A 22,050-nucleotide genomic window follows, 5' to 3' on the forward strand; every position below is an offset into this window, starting at 1 on the left:
AATTAACATCTGGGTCATTGATTCTGGAGATACTAACCATGTGTGTGTTTTTCTACAGAGGTTCAGCAAAATGAGAAGTCTGCGTGACATGAGCCTCTAGTTGCAGACCGAAAATGGGAGTTATACTTCAGCTGAAGCAATAAGAGAAGTTATTTTACACTTTGATAATTTTAGGAAGATTGTTTTAAAGAACGTGTTTTATGTACCTCGTTTAAGAGGAATTTAATTTATGTAGCATGTTTATTTTATGACGGTTATATTGTGGCATTCAATAAAGGGATTGCTATTCACAGAAATCGTTCTTTAATCTATAATGGATGGATGGAAAACAATCTCTACTTTATCAAACTAAACAACTATTCGATGTTTCAAACTAAAATAGTGAATAAAAAGTTTAAAACTTCTCACTCTAATGAGGGGTACCTATGGCACTTAAGACTTGGTCATATTAACCAAGAAAGAATCACTAGAGTCGTAAAAGATGGTCCCTTAAGTATGCTTAAGGAAGTAAGTCTTCCACAATATGAATCTTACTTGAAAGGTAAAATGACTAAGAGGTCTTTTAATGTAAAAGGTACAAGGGCCAACCAACCTTTAGAACTTGTGCACACTGATGTATGTGGTTTCATGAGCATCAATGCCCGAGGAAGTTACGATTATTACGTGACTTTTATCGATGACTATTCTCAATATGGATATGTGTATCTAATGCACCATAAAAATGAAACCTTTGATAAATTTTGAAAGTTTCGTGTGGAAGTGGAAAAGTAATTAGATTTATCCATAGAGAATCTTCGGTCTGATCGAGTTGGGGAATATTTCTCTGATGCCTACCTCATAGAGAATGGGATTTTATCCCAATTGACTGCGCTGGGAACTCCACAACAAAATGGCATAGCTAAGAGAAGGAATAGAACTTTGTTTGACATGAGGAATAGAACTTTGTTTGACATGGTTTTTTCAATGTTAAGCTATTCACAGCTTCCTACTTCCTTATGAGGATATGCAATACAAGCGGCTTACTATATTTTGAATGATATAACAACTAAGTCTTTTTGTAAGACACCTTATGAACTATGGCATGGAAAGAAACCCGCTCTAAATCACTTTAGAATATAGGTTTGTCTAGCACACGTTCTGGATAAGGATGCAAAGAAGTTGGGGGCACGGACAGAATTGTGTATGTTTGTAGGATATCCAAAAGGAATAAAGGAAGGATTATTCTACAATCTGAAAGACAATACGATTAAAGTTTCTACTTATACTAATTTCCTCGATGAAAACTACATGGATAACTTTAAGCCTCGAAGTAAAGTGGTACTTGAGGAAATTTCGAGAGTGGTAGAACAATCACCAAGTTCAATTCTCGAAAAAGTTGTAGAAAAACCTACAAACGATCAATAGCATAAGGGAATCTATCGTAGTGGGGGAGTTTATAAGAAATCAAACTTCTTCATCTATCATGGTAGTATTTATAATACGAAATTCAATCTTGAGGATAATAATCCACTCACTTATAAGAAGGCTATGTAGGACGTTGATTCCAAGCTCTGGAAACAAGTCATGGGTGTTGAGATGGATTCTATGAATTCCAATATGGTGTAGGAACTTGTAGACTTACCAATTGGGATTAAACCCATAAGGTGTAAGTGGACCTATAAGAAGAAGAGAAATATGGAAGGGAAAGTGGAAACACACAAAACTAGATTTCTAGGGAAAGGCTACAGACAGAAAGAATGCATTGATTATGATGAGACCTTTTCTTCGATAGTTGTGCTCAAGTTTATTCGTATACTCTTATCCATTATTGTTGCTCTAGATTACGAGATCTACAAATGGATGTCAAGACAACGTTCTTGAATGACTACCTTGATGAGACATTTACATGGCTCAACCTACTTGCTATGTTGTCAAAGGAAATGAGCAAAAAAGTTTGCAAACTGCTAAGATCCATTTATGGACATAAGCAGGCGTCCCGCTCATGGAATAAAAGATTTGATCAAACGATCAAGACTTTTGGATTTGAGAAAAATGTTGATGAACCTTGTGTTTATAAGCGTATAAAGGACAAAAATATGGTATTCCTCGTTTTGTATGTCGATGACATTCTACTTATCGAAAATGATGTAGGAGAATTGTCATCGGTTAAATTGTGGTTAGCTCAATAGTTTAGCATGAAGGACTTGGGTAAAGTGGTACGTGATATTCGTGACAGATTTTGAAGATTTATGAATGAATAGTTCTTGAGACTAACTTATTATCACGATTAAGGCAAGTGTACCTATCGAACAGTAGTATAGTTCAGCAAGACCGGATTGTCGAACCCAAAGGAACCACGAGTACTAGTATTTACTTCCTTTTTATTATCTAGCCTAAAAATTAAGAGGTTTGGTTATCTAAACTAATTACTAAACTAAAAATGCATAGAAAGAAAATTTCGGAAAATACTTTTGGGAAAATTCAATTGATTAAGACAATACCTAAGGAAAAATTCCACCTAGACTTCACTTGTTATTTGACTCTGAATCAGACGATTTATTCATTTGACTTGATCCGTAGAAATCCCTAAGTTATATTATTATCTCTCTCGAGACTAATAACGTCTAACCCTAGGTTGAATAATTGAAATATCTTTCTAATTAACACCCTAGAATTGCATTAACTCGATCTATGGATTCCTTTATTAGGTTTCACCCTAATCCGGCAAAATCTTATCACCCTATCTCTAGGCGTGCAATCAACTCTGCTTAATTATGACAATTTTACTCTTAGACAAGGTCTATTCCTCCTCTGAATAAGAGCTTAACTTGAATCAATATCCTGGAATATCAAAACAAGAATTAAGAACACATAATTAAGAACAAGTAAAATATTTATCATACAATTCGGATAATAATAACAGGATCCATCTTAGGTTTCATTTCCCTTAGGTATTTAGGGGGTTTAGTTCATACTTATGAAAGAAAACATCTCAAAAGCATAAATATAACAAAACATAAGAAAAACCAAAACTCCTGAAGGAACTTGAAGGGAGATCTTCAGTCTTGATGTTGAATCTAGCTTCTGAGATGGATCAATCGGCTTTCCTTGAGTAATTCCTTGCTTCCTACTCTGGTTCCCCCTCTTAAGTGCCTCCTCAATTGTTTAAATAGGCTTTTGGATGCCTAAGAGCCCTAAAAATTAGCCTTTTTCGAATAGGTCTATACTTGGGCTCGGTAGGGACATGCCCGTGTGCGATTACTCTAGCCCGTGGTCAAGGCTGTTGAATAGGCACAAGCATGTAGTCTACCCATGTAAGTCGTGCTTCAATCCTACCAAATGGACACGCCCGTGTGAGGAAGTCCAGGCCGTGTTGATTTCCCACGTGGGTCCATTTTCTCTATTTTCAGCCCTTTTCTCGCTCTTTTTACTCTCCTATGCTCTTCTAAGTATAAAACATGAAATTAAAGGATTAGGAGCATCGAATTCACCAAATCTAAGGAGAAACCATTCATAAATGGGCTAAGCATGGGATAAAAATATGTATAAATTATGGTTTATCATGAAGCTAGTTATATTTTTGGAATTTAAATCTTTAGGGATTAAAAGAATAAAATGATAGCTCTATCTCAAGCTCCATACATCGATAAGGTACTGGAACGTTTTGCAATGACCAACGTAAAGTCAGGCGTTCAGCTGACTGCATCAAGTTTTCATTTTTTTTATATGACTGTCCTAAAAAAGTGGAAGAAAGAGAGCATATAAGTAAGGTTCCATATGCTTCAGTAGTTGAAAGGCTTATGTATGTGATATTTTGCACACATCCAGATATCTGTTTCGCGGTAGGAATGGTTAGTCGATATTATGTGAATCCAAGTCTCAGGTATTGGCAAGTAGTAAAGTATATATTAACGCATCTTAAAAGAACCTAGGATTATATGCTTGCATATTCTGGGGAGGACCTTACTCCTATTGGATGCACGGGCTCAGACTTCCAAACCTGTAAAGTTTCAAGGAAATCGACGACGGGAAATGTATCCATTCTAGGCCATAGAGCCATAGTATGGAGAAGTGTAAAACAATTAATACAAGTATTAAATTAAATTTAATATTAAATTATTAAAATAATGTTACTTTTGGAATAATTAATCTAAAATCAAATTCTATAGTAGAGTCACAATAGGAATGTATTCCATTGCTCAACAACCGATGACCAACCACCGCCGGCTATTGGGATGTCGTCAGCACTATCGTGTTCGGTGATGCAGGTCTGACACCTTACGACACCCCGAGCCGGTTCGGCTACTGTCGATTCAGTTTGGGCTAATGATGACCTGGTTTCACATACCAGGCTCGATTCGATCAGTTTTTGGGTCTTGGCCTTGGTTTTGGGCTCACTAGCCCAATTTATGATCTTAGGTCTAATTTTCAAGTTCAATCCAACTAGGCCAATTGTCTGCCTAGAAAATTAACTTTCAAAAATATCATATTAATTTTAATTTTTTTGATTAATTTAATTTTACTTGATCAAAATTAATTTTTCCAAAAATCACTTAGATTTTCCAAATTAATTTTTCTAGAAAATTCTTTAATCAAATTTTCTAGTTGAACAATTCTTACTACCTCCTAATTTAATTCCACATTGAATAAATCGAATCAATTAAATTATTCCCAAAGTCATAAAAGTTTCTTCTGATTCAAATGCAGTCCAATCGAACTTTTGTTGAGCTAGCGGAGGGACCAATAAGACACATACAATTAGGCTCTAGTGATTACAATTATATCCAGAAGCATTGTTTTGATAATTCACAATTACTTAATTATGGAGTCAATACACAAGAAGTACAATGATTGAAAACTCCTTATTGTATACTATTTACGAAAGCAATTCATTCAACTATTTTGTCCAATGACCTCGTCATGTGTGTGTTACCCTAATATGATATCCTTGATTCCTTTGAGTTAAATCTATTCACTTAATACAATCAAATTTTATCTCATTTTCACCATTGTGTCTTCTTAATGATTAATATGATCACTGTCAACAAATGACTGTGATAAATTACCCGTTCGAGAACTAGCAACCTGTGGCCACGTACCATATTTATCAGTTCTCATAATGACAATGAGAGGATATCATTAACTCTTTAATTGAACTATGAATTCCACTGTTGCTAGTAAAGTCATGCCATACACAAGTCATACACCCAACACACTGGCTATAGGCTTGATCATCTTTAGAGCATAAGCCTCCACTTATATCAAAACACATAAGTTGCACATGCATAGTCAGTGAGTAACTCAGGATTTAGGTAAATTACATCATGAACGTCACAAGTGAATTAATTCACAAACGGATTCAGAATTAATTCATCTTGGGTCCAGTCCAATGTATCATTCTACCAATGAATAGATATATGTCTCTACTCGTGGAGTCAATTGCTCTAATAGCCAAGACTAGTCATCTCCCCAATTTGAATTATAGATGACATAATAAATCTTCTCAGTATTTAAATCAAATGATCACTTTGATTATTTTATAGGATTACAGACTCATTTAGATTATCTATTGAAGTATGTTGTCATTTTCGCAATGTAAACATTTTTTACAATGCCACTTTTCTTCAGTTTGAACTTTAGACAATCAATGGGATAATATTTGCTTGTCACAATTTCGCTATGCATGCAAAATATAAAAGACAGAAAATAAATAATACATAATAGTGAAATGTGAAATTAACTTTATTTATTTATTCATTGTTCAAATAAATAGAAAATAGTTACATGTTTACTACAATGTGGACACATTTCGCAACAATCTCCCACTTGCCCTAGTGAAGTAAATGTGTCATGTTTCGCATTCCAATATCCTTGACGTGTTTGTTAAAACTCATAGTTATAAGAGTCTTAGTAAACAGATCTGCAAGGTTATTTTTAGAAGCTACTTTTATCACATCTACAATTCCTTCATCTATTACCTTTCATATCAAATGATACTTCTGATCAATGTGTTTCGTCTTCATGTGACTTTAGGCCGTGTGGTGAATTAAATACCAAAAATCATGTGCAGACTTCACACGACCAGGGTACACGCCTATGTCCTGAGGCCGTGTCCTCCACAGGGCTAAGACACACGGCCGTGTCTCTACCCGTGTGTTTACTACTGGCATTCTGTTTTGCATTAATTAGGGTGCAGGGGACACACAGCCGGACCACACGCCCATGGGGCAGACCGTGTGTCACACACGGCCTAGACACATGCTCCAGTGTCTACTCGTATAGACAATTATTGAGGCTATTTTTCCAAGCCAATTGCCACCCTTAATTGCACATACACAAACATGACTTCAATGGCACTTAGCAGGGCATAATTGAGCACTTAAACATACAGAAACAAGACATGATCATGATCAATTTATCTTTACTTACACATGCATAAGATTTCACACTTTTTCAAGCCAAATTTATAATTTTTCATGCACTAAGAGTGGTGGATTACTTCTATTTAACATATTCAATTCTTAATTGTCATCATGCATTTCATTCACAATTCCATCATCAAACATCCATAGCCACAACACATTCCATCACATACATACAATAATCAACCACATTACAATTGCACATCCATAGCCACAACACATTCCATCACATACATACAATAATCAACCACATTACAATTGCATAGACACATGCATGCATAAACAATTAGGTTTACAACCCAATAATAAATATGAGCTACATCTCATGGCCTCATACAAATTGAACAACAAGCCATTCTGGGCCAACTCATTTGGTCACGTTTACAATGACATAATTACTCAAAAAACAAAGTCCCTAAACATGCCAGAGACTCAAACTACTTGAATTCATCAATACCCGTGGTGATAGCTTGATAGTGTGATGGCCTCTCCGGCGATCTCCAACTCGAGCTAGCTAAATTAACCTATAAGAGATGGGAAAGTAAGGGAAGTAAGCTTTAGAGCTTAGTAAGTTCATATGAAAATAATAAACAATTATTAACAATCATTTATTTTACCCATCCATAAGAACATTATTAATACAAATTGTATTAATTCTCATGATTACCACTTACTCGTTCATAATGCTTACTCTTTTATCTTATAAATACCATTTACATGCATTGGCATTAGCCTAACCACCATAGTCTCTCCAATATAACTTATCACATTATTTAACAAGTTATTCCCATCCTCTTAATCACATGCACATCATTTATGAGTAATCATAATTTCAACATATAGTTCGACCACCTTTCACTTGTCTAAGCTCGTATCTTACTATATTCTCATAATGACTTCATTCAGCAATTATGCCTATTTTTCATTTCCTCATATCTAATGAAACGCGGTTTAAACAAATGAATCGTAAAATATCACAAATCAATTAGGCTCCCAAGCCTATAACATGATCACTATCAAATCTTAAGATGCATCCATTCATCATGAATGTAGATCATTTGTCACAAGGTTATCAATATTTCACAAGTATACTTGTTCATGTACATTCTCACCAAGAATTCATCGTATATTAAATCCACTTTACATGAGTTCTGTGTACATACCTATACCACTCGTAATATAGTGACATACTTTCTCGTTCTTAATATACCCGTTGAAATACAATTCAAGCATATAAACATATTAGATCATATCTCAATTCAGCCCAACAGCCTAACATATAATCATCATTTATAGTTATCATATATCCAACATCACAAGTATGTGCACTGTCAACCACAATGGGTAATAAACAAATATTTCCACAATAATCATGAATTTACAATTATAAGCTTATGTACATGCCTGTTTACTTGTAGTAATTTCATTCTCATACTCATCTTTGATTTACCCGTTGAACACACTAAAAGACTAAGGATGCTCGGGGATCTCATACTCTTAGTACCATATCAATGCCATATCCCGGATATGGTTTTACATGAAATATCATATCGACGCCATGTCCATGACATGGTCTTATTCAAAATCACATACTGATGCCATATCCCAAATATGGTCTTATACGAAATCTCGGTAGTCCTTATATCATGACATTTGTATTCTAACCTTGAAGTTAAATCGGGATTTCTCATTCCTCGAAACTTCATCAAAATCGTCATTAATCAATTTCATAAAAAGAAATGTATACATTTCATGTAATATTGAAATAGTAAATACATAACATAAGGTTGCATTATTTACGCATGAACTTACCTCGATACTGAAATGGCAAAAAGGGACCTAATCGTCAATTTCACGTTTTTCCCCCGTTCTAGGCTGGAATCTCATTTTCTTTGATCTATAATATCAAATTTAGCCTATTTTTTAGTCACATTATTCAATATGATCCAAAAATCATATTATGGCAAAATTATGTTTTGCCCTTAAAGTTTGACATATTTACAATTTTACCCTAGGCTCGTAAAATGAAATGTGTTCAATTTCTTTACTACCCATGCATAGCAGAATCATTTTCATGCCTATACCAGCTCACACATTTCACAATTTCACACATTTAACTCATAAATTTCACATTTCAGAAATTAGTCCCTATTTCACATATTTATCAAAAGTCCCTTAACAAAGGTTGAACCACAACAAGGTTTCATTTTCTTCTATTAAACTTCAAAAACAAAAAATATGCTATTATGACAAAACTCTAGATTTCCAACCATATTGCAAATTAGTCCTCTAATTAGCTAGATTAAGTTACAAGGGTTCCAAAAACATAAAAATCAACAAAAACAAACACAAATTTCACTTCCATGTAAAGGCTTTAAGTTGCTGAAAATTTGAGCTTCAAAACCCCATTTTCTCGTGTTTTCCGGTGGAGAAAATGAAAAAAGAAATAGAAATAATATTTTTACTCCTTTTGCTTTTTTTTTCATATAATAACTTAATACCCACCTACCCATCCAACATCATAATTACACTCCATGTACATCCACTATATCTTTTAATGGTCTAATTACTCAATAAGGGCCTCTACTTTAAAGTTCTATAGCTATTTAACACCTTTAGCTAATAGAACACAACTTTCGTACTTTTCATAATTCAGTCCTTTTGACTAAATTGAGTGCCCAAACGTCAAAATTTTCGAACGAGATTTTCACGAAATCATTCCGTGAAATCATAGACCATAAAAATGTAATAAAAAATAAATTTCCTTACATCGGATTTGTGGTCTCGAAATCACTGTTCTGACTAGGTCCAAAATCTGGTTGTTACAGTTACCAGGAAAAATAAATTTATCTACACATACCAATACATCCTCAATTTTTCCTTCTAGATGTGCTAAAGATCGATTTGCTAATTGAAGTGTAACTATAGTAGGTCTAACTTCACCTATCCCTAATTTTCTGAATATGGACATAGGCATCAAGTTGATGCTCGCACCCAATTTGCATAGTGTCTTACCACAATACGTTGCTCCAATGTTGCAAGGTATGTGATAAACACCAAATTATACATAGTTTTACCCTAAATAGTTAGCATATTTATGAATGTTTACTACTAGATTTGTGGATTTTGGTGCTCTTAATCCGGTTATTTCATGTTTTGTACTCAGGAGAGCTCCAAGAGTCAAAAGGAGCTAAAACCGAGCTAAAAAGGGACAAACGGACCAAATCGAGAAGATCACACGGCCTAAGCCTTGCCACACGGGCTGTTCACGCGCCCGTGTCCTTCGAGGCTGTCGACCAAGGCTCTCACGATTCACACGGCCTGGCCATTGACCTACATGGTCGTGTGCAGTTTAACGGATAGAACACAGCCTGGCAAACACGTCACATGGCTGTGCCACACGGGCGTGTCTCTTTTTCAAAGAGTTGTATTTTACATGAAAAATGGTACTTAGGGAGGAAGAAAGCTAATCCAAAGCCTATATAAACACTCTAAGTGTGACCTAATAAGGGGGCCTCTTCTAGAACTTTTCTGGAATACAGAACCACACGCCAGGAATTACTTGAAAAAAGCCAGACGATCCATCCCAAAAGCCAGAGCTACTCCAAGACTGAAGATCTCTCTCAAAATTCCTTCAGGGGTTTTAGAGTTTTCTTCATGTTTTGTTATTTTTATACTTTTGAGATGTACTCTTATTTTATTATGAACTAAACCCCTTAGATACCTAAGGGAGATAAAACCTATGATGGATCTTGTTATTATTATCTAAATTGTATGATAAATACTTGATTTTTTCTTCATTATGTGTTCTTAATGCTTGAGTTAATATTTCGGGTATTAATTCATGATTTTATGTGCTTATGCAGAGGAGGAATAAACCCTGCCTAAGAGTTGATTTGGCATAATTAAGCGGAGTTGATCGAACGCCTAAAAATAGGGTTACGAGATTTTACCGGATTAAGGTGAAACTTAATATGGGAGTCTATAGAGTGATTTACTGCTTCCCTAGGGGTTTTAATTAAGAAAAAAATTTCGATTAATTCAACTGAGGGTTAGACGTTATTAATCTCGAAAGGGATAATAACATAGGTTAGAGAATCTCACGGTTCAAGTCAAGTGAGTAAATCGTCTGGTTCAGAGTCAGATAACAAGTGAAATCTAGGTGGATTCCTCCTTGGGTGTCGTCTTTATCAATTGTTTTTCCTCAAGTCTTTTTCCAAATTTTCTCTTTGCTTTAATTAAATTAGTTAATTAGTTTAGATAATTAGTTTCATAAACAAATCCTTTTATTCTTAGGCTAGATAATAAAAAGATAGTTATTACTAGTACTTTTGGTTCCCTTGGGTATGATATCCCGGTCTTGCCATTACTACACTATTGTTCGATAGGTGCGCTTGCCTTTTCATCGTCGTGATAATATTTATTACTTGTTACGAATCACGCGATCAAGTTTTTGGCACCGTTGCCGGGGAATTGAAATATTAGGAACACTAAATTTTATTACTTTAGCCATTTATTTTTCTTGCAATTTTATTTTATTTTATTATTTATTAATTTACTTTTTCTCTCTCTTGACAGGTTTTTATAGTTTATGACTAGAAGAAACCCGTCAGGAACATTACTTTTTGACGAAGAAATCGATCACACAGTTCGTAGAAATCAAAGAGAAATAAGGTGTAACTTACGATACACGGAGAACAAGCGAGAAGACAATACTCGACCCCCAACCGACGAGATGGCTGAAAACCAAGGAAATCAGCTACCTCCTGCAATTGCGGCTAATCAAAATCCTGCTCCACGTACTATGTATGATTATGCTAAACCTTCTTTATCAGGAACTGAATCTAGCATAGTTAGACCTACTGTAGCTGTATATACTTTTGAATTAAAACCTAACACTATTCAGATGATACAGTAGTTTATTCAGTTTGATGGTTTGCAGGATGAAGATCCCAACGCTCACTTAGCGAACTTTATGGAATTTTGCGATACATTTAAAATCAATGGCATTTCTGATGATGCCATACGTCTTTGGTTGTTTCCCTTTTCACTGAGAAACAAAGCTAAACAGTGGTTGAACTTATTACCACGAGGGTCTATCACTATTTGGGAACAAATGACCGAGAAATTTTTACTGAAATATTTTTCGCCGGCTAAAACGGCTAAATTATGTAATGATATCTCTTCTTTTGTGCAGATGGATTTAGAAACACTTTACGATGCATGGGAGAGATACAAGACTTACTGAGAAGGTGCCCTCACCATGGGTTACCGCTTTGGCTTCAACTACAAACATTCCACAATGGCTTGAATCCCTCGACTCGGCAAATGGTTGACGCAGCTACTGGCAGAACCATCAACAATAAAACATTGGAAGATGCCTATGAATTTATAGAAGAGATGTCACTGAATAACTATCAGTGGTAAGTTATGAGGACAAAGCCAACGAAAACAGCCGGTGTTGATAAGATCGATTCAGTCACCATGCTCTCTAATCAGGTAGAACTTCTCAATAAAAAGATTGACAGTTTACTTTGTTCTACGCAGGTACATCCAGTAATAAGGTGTGACTCAAGTGACGGAGGTGTGCATACAGAATACCAATCCTTCAATCCTACAACTAAAGAAGAACAAGTCAACTATATGGGTAGTAATAACTTCTGATCTCAAAATAACCCATATAGTAATACTTATAATGTAGGTTGGAGGAACCACCCAAATTTCTCCTAGGGTAGTCAAGGGAATCAAAACCCACAAAATCCTCAGGGCTTTCAACATCCACCTTATCAACAAGAGAAGAAACCAAACCTTGAAGAGATGCTTTCTAAATTCATCTCAGTGTCAAAAACCCGTTTCCAAAATACCGATACAGCACTGATAGGCTAGATATCCAAACTAATCTCTGAACGACCACAAGGTAGCTTACCAAGTAATACTGAACCTAATCCGAGGGAACACATCAATGAAATTAGCACTCAAAATAAGGAAGGATTCATTGCACCAGAGCTAGAATTACAGCAAGTCAACGGAATGAACAAAGGTCGAGAAGAGGTAAACGACGATGATCCTAAACAGGTAAGTACGAATCATGAACCTCGTGTGCCATATCCTAAAGCGATGATGAAAGACAGAACAGAAGAACAATTCGGTAAGTTTTTCAAACTCTTAAAGAAATTACATATTAACTTACCCTTTATTGAAGTTCTGTCGCAGATGCCAACTCAGCAAAATTCTTAAAGGAACTTCTGAGTAATAAAAGAAAATTAGACGCTACATCGCATGTGGAACTCAATGCAGTTTGCTCAGCTATTCTAAAGAATAAGCTACCTAACAAATTGAAAGATCTAGGGAGTTTTACAATTCCTTGCTTAATTGGTAGTTTATCTGTGAATAATGCTTTAGCTGATCTAGGGGCAAGTATAAATGTTATGCCGTATAAAATGTTTAAACGACTAGGTCTCGGTAAACCCAAACAGACTAGGATGAGCATACAATTGGCTGACAAAACAGTTAGATTTCCTAAAGGTATTATTGAAGATGTTCTCATTAAAATTGATAAATTTATTTACCCAGTAGACTTTGTCGTCTTAGATATGGATGAGCATAATGAGGTACCTTTAATTTTAGGACGACCCTTTTTAGCAACTGCTAGAACCATTATTAATGTAGGCTCAGGAGAGCTAACACATCATGCAGAAGACAACACAGTAACACTCCAAGCATGTGACTCAGTCAAAACTTCTAAGACTCAAGATAACGCTATGAAACTTGTCGATGATAAAACTAATATTCAATCATCCTTGCAGGAACCTCGTCGAACCAAGACAACAGAGACAGTGCACTATTATCAAGTAGCGAACAAAGACACCCATGAGGAATGAATGCTTCAAATAGAGGAGCTAGATGAATGGCGAGCACACAAACCGAGAACACATGATAAACCAAAACTACGCCAAAACAAGCCCGATACCTCTCCTAATCAACTTAAGGTTGGTGATAAAGTCTTACTAGATGCCACAGATCCCCACATTGTCACTACCACACCAAATGAGGAAATCCCTCTTATGGTACTCAGTATTTTTCCATTCGGTACGGTGGAGGTGAGTCATCCCAAGTTTGACACTTTTAAGGTAAACAACACCCGGTTAAAACCTTATTTTAAGATTGACAGCAGGAATGAGGAGTATGAACTCCTCAAACCACCATGATCATTCAACGAAGAGGTAAGTCAAGCTTAGACTATAAATAAGCGCTTCTCCGGAGGCAACCCGAGCACTAACATATTTTGATTTCTTTATTTTTAAATTCTAACACTTTGAATCATTAACTTAATATTTTAATTGCAAAGTTTTTTAGCACACACGGTGATACGCCCCGGCCTCGTTGATGAATCCGAGTCGTTTTCGTTGCCCGATCGTCCAAACGATGAAGTTTTGTTCGTCTTGAATCAAAGAGTTATATTTGTTCAATGAAGATGTTTATGGTTCATTTAAGGTTAAAAAGGAATTGGTTGGTAAGGTATTTCGGCTAAGAAGAAGGAAAAACAAATATTAAAGGTAGGGAATTTTTCGGTTTAAGGTGAAATGGAAAGAAAGGCTTAAAAACAAGAATGAACCAACACTAAGGAAAATGTTGACCCGAATCTTATATGTCTTTAAGGTGGATGAAACGGATGAAAAAGGACCTCGACCCACTATCTATCAAAGATAGGAACCTCGGTATCAAATGAACGCCACACTTTGGGTTGAAAGTGATAAGTTCGAGTTTTGCAAAGAGCAAGGTTGACGCCACTAACTAGTAGATAAGCCAACGAGTCTTTGACGAAATTGAGAGAAGAAAATCTCACAAATCTTCAATATATTATCAAAATGGCAAAAGTCCCTTACAATTGAAAATAACCAACTATTTATACTAGTATCTTATGCTAGCCGAATAGTCCATTCATGAACTTAACAATTAAGTAATGTACCTAATTAAAACATGAAACTTCTAGAAAAATGTCCAATGATGTTCTTGTCCATGTTCGGCCGAATGGGAGGTGAGTGGTTAGCTTCATGAATATGCATTGATGTACTTGGATAAATGTTCTTCATGCATGCATGGCTAGATTCGGCTAACTCCTTTAATGGAGCCTTTAATTCATGTTGTTTCACCATGAGTGGCTTAATTAAATGAAGCTTCATGAAGGATCAAACTTGGTGTGAACAAGGAGCTTGAGTAGACTCTTGTGTGTGAACATCCAACTGAATGGTCATCATGGTGTGAACACAAGGTGTAAACACATGATCAATACATGAACCGTCCAATGCATGGTCCATCATTAATTTGATCCATGAATCTTCAAATACATGAATGACCATCATGAACATGCAAATGCCTCTTGATTGCCGTCCATTGAACCTTTCTATGCATGCACCTTGCATTAATTCCTTACATGCATGTGCCGTCCAAAGGGATGTACCTTCACATTCATTGAATCTACATGCATGAATCTGCCCAATGTATCTTCAAATTCGGGTGCACCTACATAAGACAAATGAACTTAATTAAAAACATAATGTGAACATCCTAATTAACATTGTGACAACTTGAATATTAATAAACATGACACATAAATTCGGCTGGACAGATTTAATGCATGTATAAATTTAGACAAACTAAATAAAATCAAGACATCTTTAATTAACTAGATCAAGACAAATTAATTAACTCAACTTATTAATGCCGAAAATAATAAGACACATTAAATGACTTAAAGGCACAATTAACACCTAGTTAAATTAGTTAATTAGCTTAAACTAAATTAACTAAAATTTATTCCAGCAAAATAAAAAAAATGCAAAACTAAAGGAAACTAAAATGAGTTTATTGAGCTAGTTCGAGCTCATTGAGGTTGTAAAGAGCTGGAAACAAGCTAATTGAAGCTCCACAAAATAAAATTGAGCTACGTAGAGCTTGCAAACACGATGAGCCTCGCTTGTAGGCTGAAATAATAGCCGTTCCCGGGGGCGGGTCGTATCATCCCCTCCCTCTTTAAAGCGATTTGTCCCCAAATCGGGCCATTTTCTCGAAAAAAAAATTTTACATCGTCACCAGCCCCTTTGTCGATGGAATTGACATAGTTGCTCCCAAAAACCTGCAAATCAGACATGCCTTGAGTAGGACACAATTTATGTTTATACCCTCCCTCTTTAGGAGGGAACCACTTCGAAGTGTCACCTACACAAAAATTAAATAGATTAGTGACACCATGGTTTATAAGTTCAAAAGGTCTTCTTAAGATCTTATGCAAAATTGAACCAATGAACCAGTGCCGGGATCAAAAGTAAAAACCGTTCTTACCTTTTTCTCCAATGGACACAAACTAAATCACAAGTCAGTCGAAAAGCATAATCTCGAAAATCAAAATTGCAAAATCCGAACCCTTTTAACAAGAACAAAGAATAATAATCTCCGGGGTCAAAAACAAAGCTTCCCCTTGCTTGGCTTGACGTTAACTTAGGAATGTATATCCCGGGTTTAAAAACGCGATTTTCATTGATCGTTTCGCAACGCAACAAAAATTTCTTCTTCACCAAGACTTCACACATGTCAAGCAAATAGGAGTTAGGCATACATACATTTGAGCAATCAAACCCTTCATATTTCATTCGCACACATAAACAAGAAAAGTTCACACCACAATTTAGATAATTCACATGATCATCACAAGCACACAGATTATATGTCAACTTTTCATCACACAATCCCAAATTTTGTTCGGGCTTACCTGGACTTACTTCTTGATCAATCTTGACAATGATAGGCTCATGAGCAGAAAGATATTTCACATTACTATGTAAAACACATTTATCAACAATCAAATTATGATTTCCAATCAGATCAAGATGAAAAACTTTCTCACAAACTAAGTCTTTGCTAATCTCGTCATCAAGAATCAAGTAAGATTGGGAAGACTCAAATACAGTAGATCCCTTACATGGCTTACCTTTAAGCACTTGTGGACTAGGGTCATCTACGATCTTACCTTTCTCGACTAATCGAAATCGTTTCTCCTTAGAAAAATATTGAAGTTGAAATTGATCGATGGGATTTTGAGAAACCTGAAAAGTAGAAACAAAACAAGGAAAATTCATAGGATGGTTAGTAACAACACTCCTTTCTTCTTCACTCTCGTTTCTTCCTTCAATCTCACTCTCTTTTTCGGTTTCCTTTTCTTTTTCGCACTCGTTTTATTTTCAATCTCATTTTCAATTTTCTTTTCTATCTCACACTCATCCTCTTTTTCTTTCATTTCTTTTCTTTTTCATTTTCTCGCTCACACTCTTTTCTTTCTCACATGATGTTTCGATTTCATTACAAAAGTATAAATCATCAAAAAGAGAAACCTTTTGTTGAGAATAAGAAAAGGGTTCTTCACACAAATGGCAATCTTCTCTTTGTGATAGATCTTCCGTAGCCGAGTACTTTGACACTCTTGAAGCACGTTCGCCTCTTCGTAAATAATCCTTTGTAAATGAATAAATTGAGGCACTTGTAGAGACACGTTTACTTTTTCGTTTATCATCTCGGAAGGACTCAAACTCGGAGTTTGCTTCTCTTGGTCTCGAACGCCTTGTTGAATAAACGTCTTGATAAGAGTTTCTTGTCAAGTAGTGTCGTCGGGATGATCTTAACTCCGTCTCATGACTCGATGAAATTTTCTTTTGTTGGGCTCTTGTCTCTATTCGATCCAATCTATCATGCAATTTATCAAAATTTGATTTCACAATTCTACGTATCTCTTGCTTCAAATATTGGAAATCTGATTCGGAAAATTCTTGTGACATGTTTTTTTTTTTTTAAAATGATTAAAATAAAATAAAAAGTAAATACCTCACCACAAAAATCTCACGTTTCACTCACAATGAAAATTGGATAACACTCCACTCGTGTTTACACTCTTTAATGGCTTTTTCTTCTCTCTAATGCTCTCTCAACACTCGTGCCTTTTTCCACTCAATCTCCTCTCGTGATTTCGTAAGCGACTCGTCGTGACCTTATCGTAGTTCAATGGGTCGGCTTCAAATGGCTTTACAAGGGATTGATGTTAGGTTACGGGTAGGCTAAAAGAAACAAGAAAGGTTTTAGGCTAAGTGTGGCTTAGAAGATGAATGGAAGAAAATGCCAAACTTACAAACTCGAAACACTTTTTTTTTTTTTATATCGAATTTTTTTTTTTTTACGGATCTTTCACGTTCTTTTCGTCCGCACCTAAACCGTATGCAATTTTTTTTTTCAATTTTTCAATTTTTTTTTTCAATTTTTTTTCGAACTTTTTTTTTTACGCACCTATTTCAAATTGACTTCGAGTGCTCGTACTTCTCGTTTTTACCAGCTCTGATACCAAATGATACGCCCCGGCCTCGTTGATGAATCCGAGTCGTTTTCGTTGCCCGATCGTCCAAACGATGAAGTTTTGTTCGTCTTGAATCAAAGAGTTATATTTGTTCAATGAAGATGTTTATGGTTCATTTAAGGTTAAAAAGGAATTGGTTGGTAAGGTATTTCGGCTAAGAAGAAGGAAAAACAAATATTAAAGGTAGGGAATTTTTCGGTTTAAGGTGAAATGGAAAGAAAGGCTTAAAAACAAGAATGAACCAACACTAAGGAAAATGTTGACCCGAATCTTATATGTCTTTAAGGTGGATGAAACGGATGAAAAAGGACCTCGACCCACTATCTATCAAAGATAGGAACCTCGGTATCAAATGAACGCCACACTTTGGGTTGAAAGTGATAAGTTCGAGTTTTGCAAAGAGCAAGGTTGACGCCACTAACTAGTAGATAAGCCAACGAGTCTTTGACGAAATTGAGAGAAGAAAATCTCACAAATCTTCAATATATTATCAAAATGGCAAAAGTCCCTTACAATTGAAAATAACCAACTATTTATACTAGTATCTTATGCTAGCCGAATAGTCCATTCATGAACTTAACAATTAAGTAATGTACCTAATTAAAACATGAAACTTCTAGAAAAATGTCCAATGATGTTCTTGTCCATGTTCGGCCGAATGGGAGGTGAGTGGTTAGCTTCATGAATATGCATTGATGTACTTGGATAAATGTTCTTCATGCATGCATGGCTAGATTCGGCTAACTCCTTTAATGGAGCCTTTAATTCATGTTGTTTCACCATGAGTGGCTTAATTAAATGAAGCTTCATGAAGGATCAAACTTGGTGTGAACAAGGAGCTTGAGTAGACTCTTGTGTGTGAACATCCAACTGAATGGTCATCATGGTGTGAACATAAGGTGTGAACACATGATCAATACATGAACCGTCCAATGCATGGTCCATCATTAATTTGATCCATGAATCTTCAAATACATGAATGACCATCATGAACATGCAAATGCCTCTTGATTGCCGTCCATTGAACCTTTCTATGCATGCACCTTGCATTAATTCCTTACATGCATGTGCCGTCCAAAGGGATGTACCTTCACATTCATTGAATCTACATGCATGAATCTGCCCAATGTATCTTCAAATTCGGGTGCACCTACATAAGACAAATGAACTTAATTAAAAACATAATGTGAACATCCTAATTAACATTGTGACAACTTGAATATTAATAAACATGACACATAAATTCGGCTGGACAGATTTAATGCATGTATAAATTTAGACAAACTAAATAAAATCAAGACATCTTTAATTTAACTAGATCAAGACAAATTAATTAACTCAACTTATTAATGCCGAAAATAATAAGACACATTAAATGACTTAAAGGCACAATTAACACCTAGTTAAATTAGTTAATTAGCTTAAACTAAATTAACTAAAATTTATTCCAGCAAAATAAAAAAATGCAAAACTAAAGGAAACTAAAATGAGTTTATTGAGCTAGTTCGAGCTCATTGAGGTTGTAAAGAGCTGGAAACAAGCTAATTGAAGCTCCACAAAATAAAATTGAGCTACGTAGAGCTTGCAAACACGATGAGCCTCGCTTGTAGGCTGAAATAATAGCCGTTCCCGGGGGCGGGTCGTATCACACGGCTAGGCACACGGGCGTACCTAAAGCCATGGCTAAACAAGGGAAGAGACACGGTCGTGCGATACGGCCGTGTTGAAGCGGGACATGATTTCCCCAAAACACGGGGTACGATAAATCCCCACGACCGTGCGACATGGTCGTGGGTGAACTTGATAGGAGACCACGGGCATAGGAATGGAAAACCACAAGCGTGCCAGGGACAAGGCTCGATTTTGTTTCTTCGACGCGGGCGTGAGACACTCCCGTGCCATTCAGCCGTGTACAACAATACACGGGTGTGCTACCATAACACACGGGCGTGGGAGAAGCGAACAAAGCTAGGCACGGTCATGCGACATGGCCGTGTTCAACACATGCCTAAGGTACACGGGCGTGGGATAGTAGCTGGGCATGACCTAAATCGCAAAATTTGAAAAACATAGGCTCACCCTCAAAATACACGGGCGTGGCCCTAGGCCGTGTGAACCTCCCCTATATAAGCAAACCACTATTCATCTTCTTCCCCTTTTCAAAACCCTAGCCAAAATCTACCCTTCCCCATCCCCTAATCCCTATTCTGGCCACCAGTCCCCAGATTCTCACTTCCTCAACCCCCAAACCACCCTCAAAACCACTCCCCTTGCATTAATCCCCACTTTCCCCTCTCTATACCCTCTATTTTTCCTCCACACGGCTATATCCCAGCGTCACATGCCCGTGCTCGCCACCAACATGCCCGTGCACCGCCCTACAGCAACCTTTGGTTCACTTTCTTAACCTTATTTTTCCAATTTGTGTTACTACATTAGTATTCTACATGCTTTACATAAATATTGTTACTATTACAAATATGTTTTAGACAAGTTAGGAATTTGCTTTAGAATTTTCTATATTTGAATTGTTTAAGCTACTAAATAGCATATACTAGTTTTAGGCCTCTTGCTTAACTACTGATGTATCTTGGATTCTATCAATGCTCATGTATTTTCAGAAACATTATGTCGTCATCGAGAGGCAAGAAGGCCGCGGTCCCATCCTCATAGAGACGTAGGGGATCGGGTTCTTTCTCGGTACGTGTTACAGTCAAAGTTCGGCACCCGTTCCTTGAATTTTCGCAAGATTCACAGGAGGAGCTATTTCAGATACTACGCGTATGACTCCTCACTACAGGTCGCTGCATTGACTGGGCTGCCATAGAGCAAGTTCAGCTAGCTGATGCCATCCGCGCCCTCCTGTCCACGGACCCATGGGAACGGTTCTTCGCTATTACCAAGCCCACTTATTTAGAGCTAACTTTAGAATTATGCTCTACTTTTCATTTACAGGTGGTGATGACGAACAATGATGACCCAGGCACCATTCACTTTCGATTAGGCGGTCTAGTTCGCGCGATGAGTGGCCCAGAGTTTGGAGTCGCTCTGGGACTTTACACCGATGAGTTTATGGAGGAGGAAGACATGAATGCACTACCACGAAATATCCACATTTCTCCCTCCTTGTGCTGGAAAGCTTTGGCACCACTCTCTTCCACCTACGACCCCAGCCGCTCGAAAGCCTCAGCTCTCGCTCCTTCCCTATGCTATCTTCATGCCATATTGGCATACACATTGATCGGAAGGAGAGAGAGCACCGGCATCGTCAACACCCACGACGCCTACTATTTATGGTGCATGGCGAATGCACACGTGACTGACTTGGCATACTTCATTGCTTTCGCCATTCGCCATCAGACCGAGCGGCATAGGAAGGGAGTGATCTCTATCGACCCCTACGTGACGCGCCTTGCCAGACACTTTGGTCTCCTCAACACCGTGGCCCAGTCATCAGCGCTTACACTGATAGGTCAGATGTCCCCACATGGCATCACGACTATGTTACACATGAGGATGATCGAGCGCCAACGTGGGACCGATCCTCCTCAGTACCGTCTCTCTCATGCCATTGACGAGGAGGATCTTGAGGACATTCCTGATGATGTTCCCCCACAGCTTAAGGAGCCTTCCACCGTGCCACCTAGGGAACGACCAGTTCATGCGGCGGCTTCATTGGCACACCTTTTCGACCGACTGGCCCATTTCGAGCAGTATTACACTATACAGTTCGAGATGATTCACGAGCGAGATCAGCGACGGGACCGACAGATGGACGATATGCAGGCCATGATGCAGCAGTTGTGCCAGCACTTTCACATCAACACCCCAGCGCCACCATCTAAGGCCCCCACTGACGAGGATCATTGAATCCTCCTATCTTTTTATTCTTATTTTTTTATTTTATTTTTTTTATTTTCATTTCAATTTTATTATTTTATTTTGAAAGACATACCTATATTAGTAAATTTTAATTTTTTCATTTTCTGGTATTTCTAACAAGTAATCCCACTACGCTCTCTTCCACACCAACTCTTAATAAGCTCTTCATGATTCTACAGACTTCCAAGCAAAGCTGCTAGGAATATTTTACGGAATAAGGAAACAAATGGGAAACAATACCTCACGAGTGCCATGTTCAACGACCCAATTTCTTCATCTAGCCAAGAACAATGGCACTTACTACTTTCCCCAAACACTCCAGCCTCAGAATCAAGCTCCGTATCCATATAACAGGGAGTTTCACCTCCT

General features: G+C 37.0%; 1 non-coding gene across 1 annotated transcript; it reads right to left on the minus strand.

Moving 5' to 3' along the window:
* Positions 1-11,565: 11,565 nt before the first annotated feature.
* Positions 11,566-11,671, minus strand: LOC121227805 (small nucleolar RNA R71). Its single transcript, XR_005925327.1, has one exon. It is a non-coding gene; the product is annotated as a small nucleolar RNA R71 (small nucleolar RNA).
* Between the last annotated feature and the right edge of the window lie 10,379 nt (positions 11,672-22,050).

The sequence above is a fragment of the Gossypium hirsutum genome, chromosome A03, assembly GCF_007990345.1.
Source record: "Gossypium hirsutum isolate 1008001.06 chromosome A03, Gossypium_hirsutum_v2.1, whole genome shotgun sequence".
Taxonomy (NCBI): Eukaryota; Viridiplantae; Streptophyta; class Magnoliopsida; order Malvales; family Malvaceae; genus Gossypium; species Gossypium hirsutum.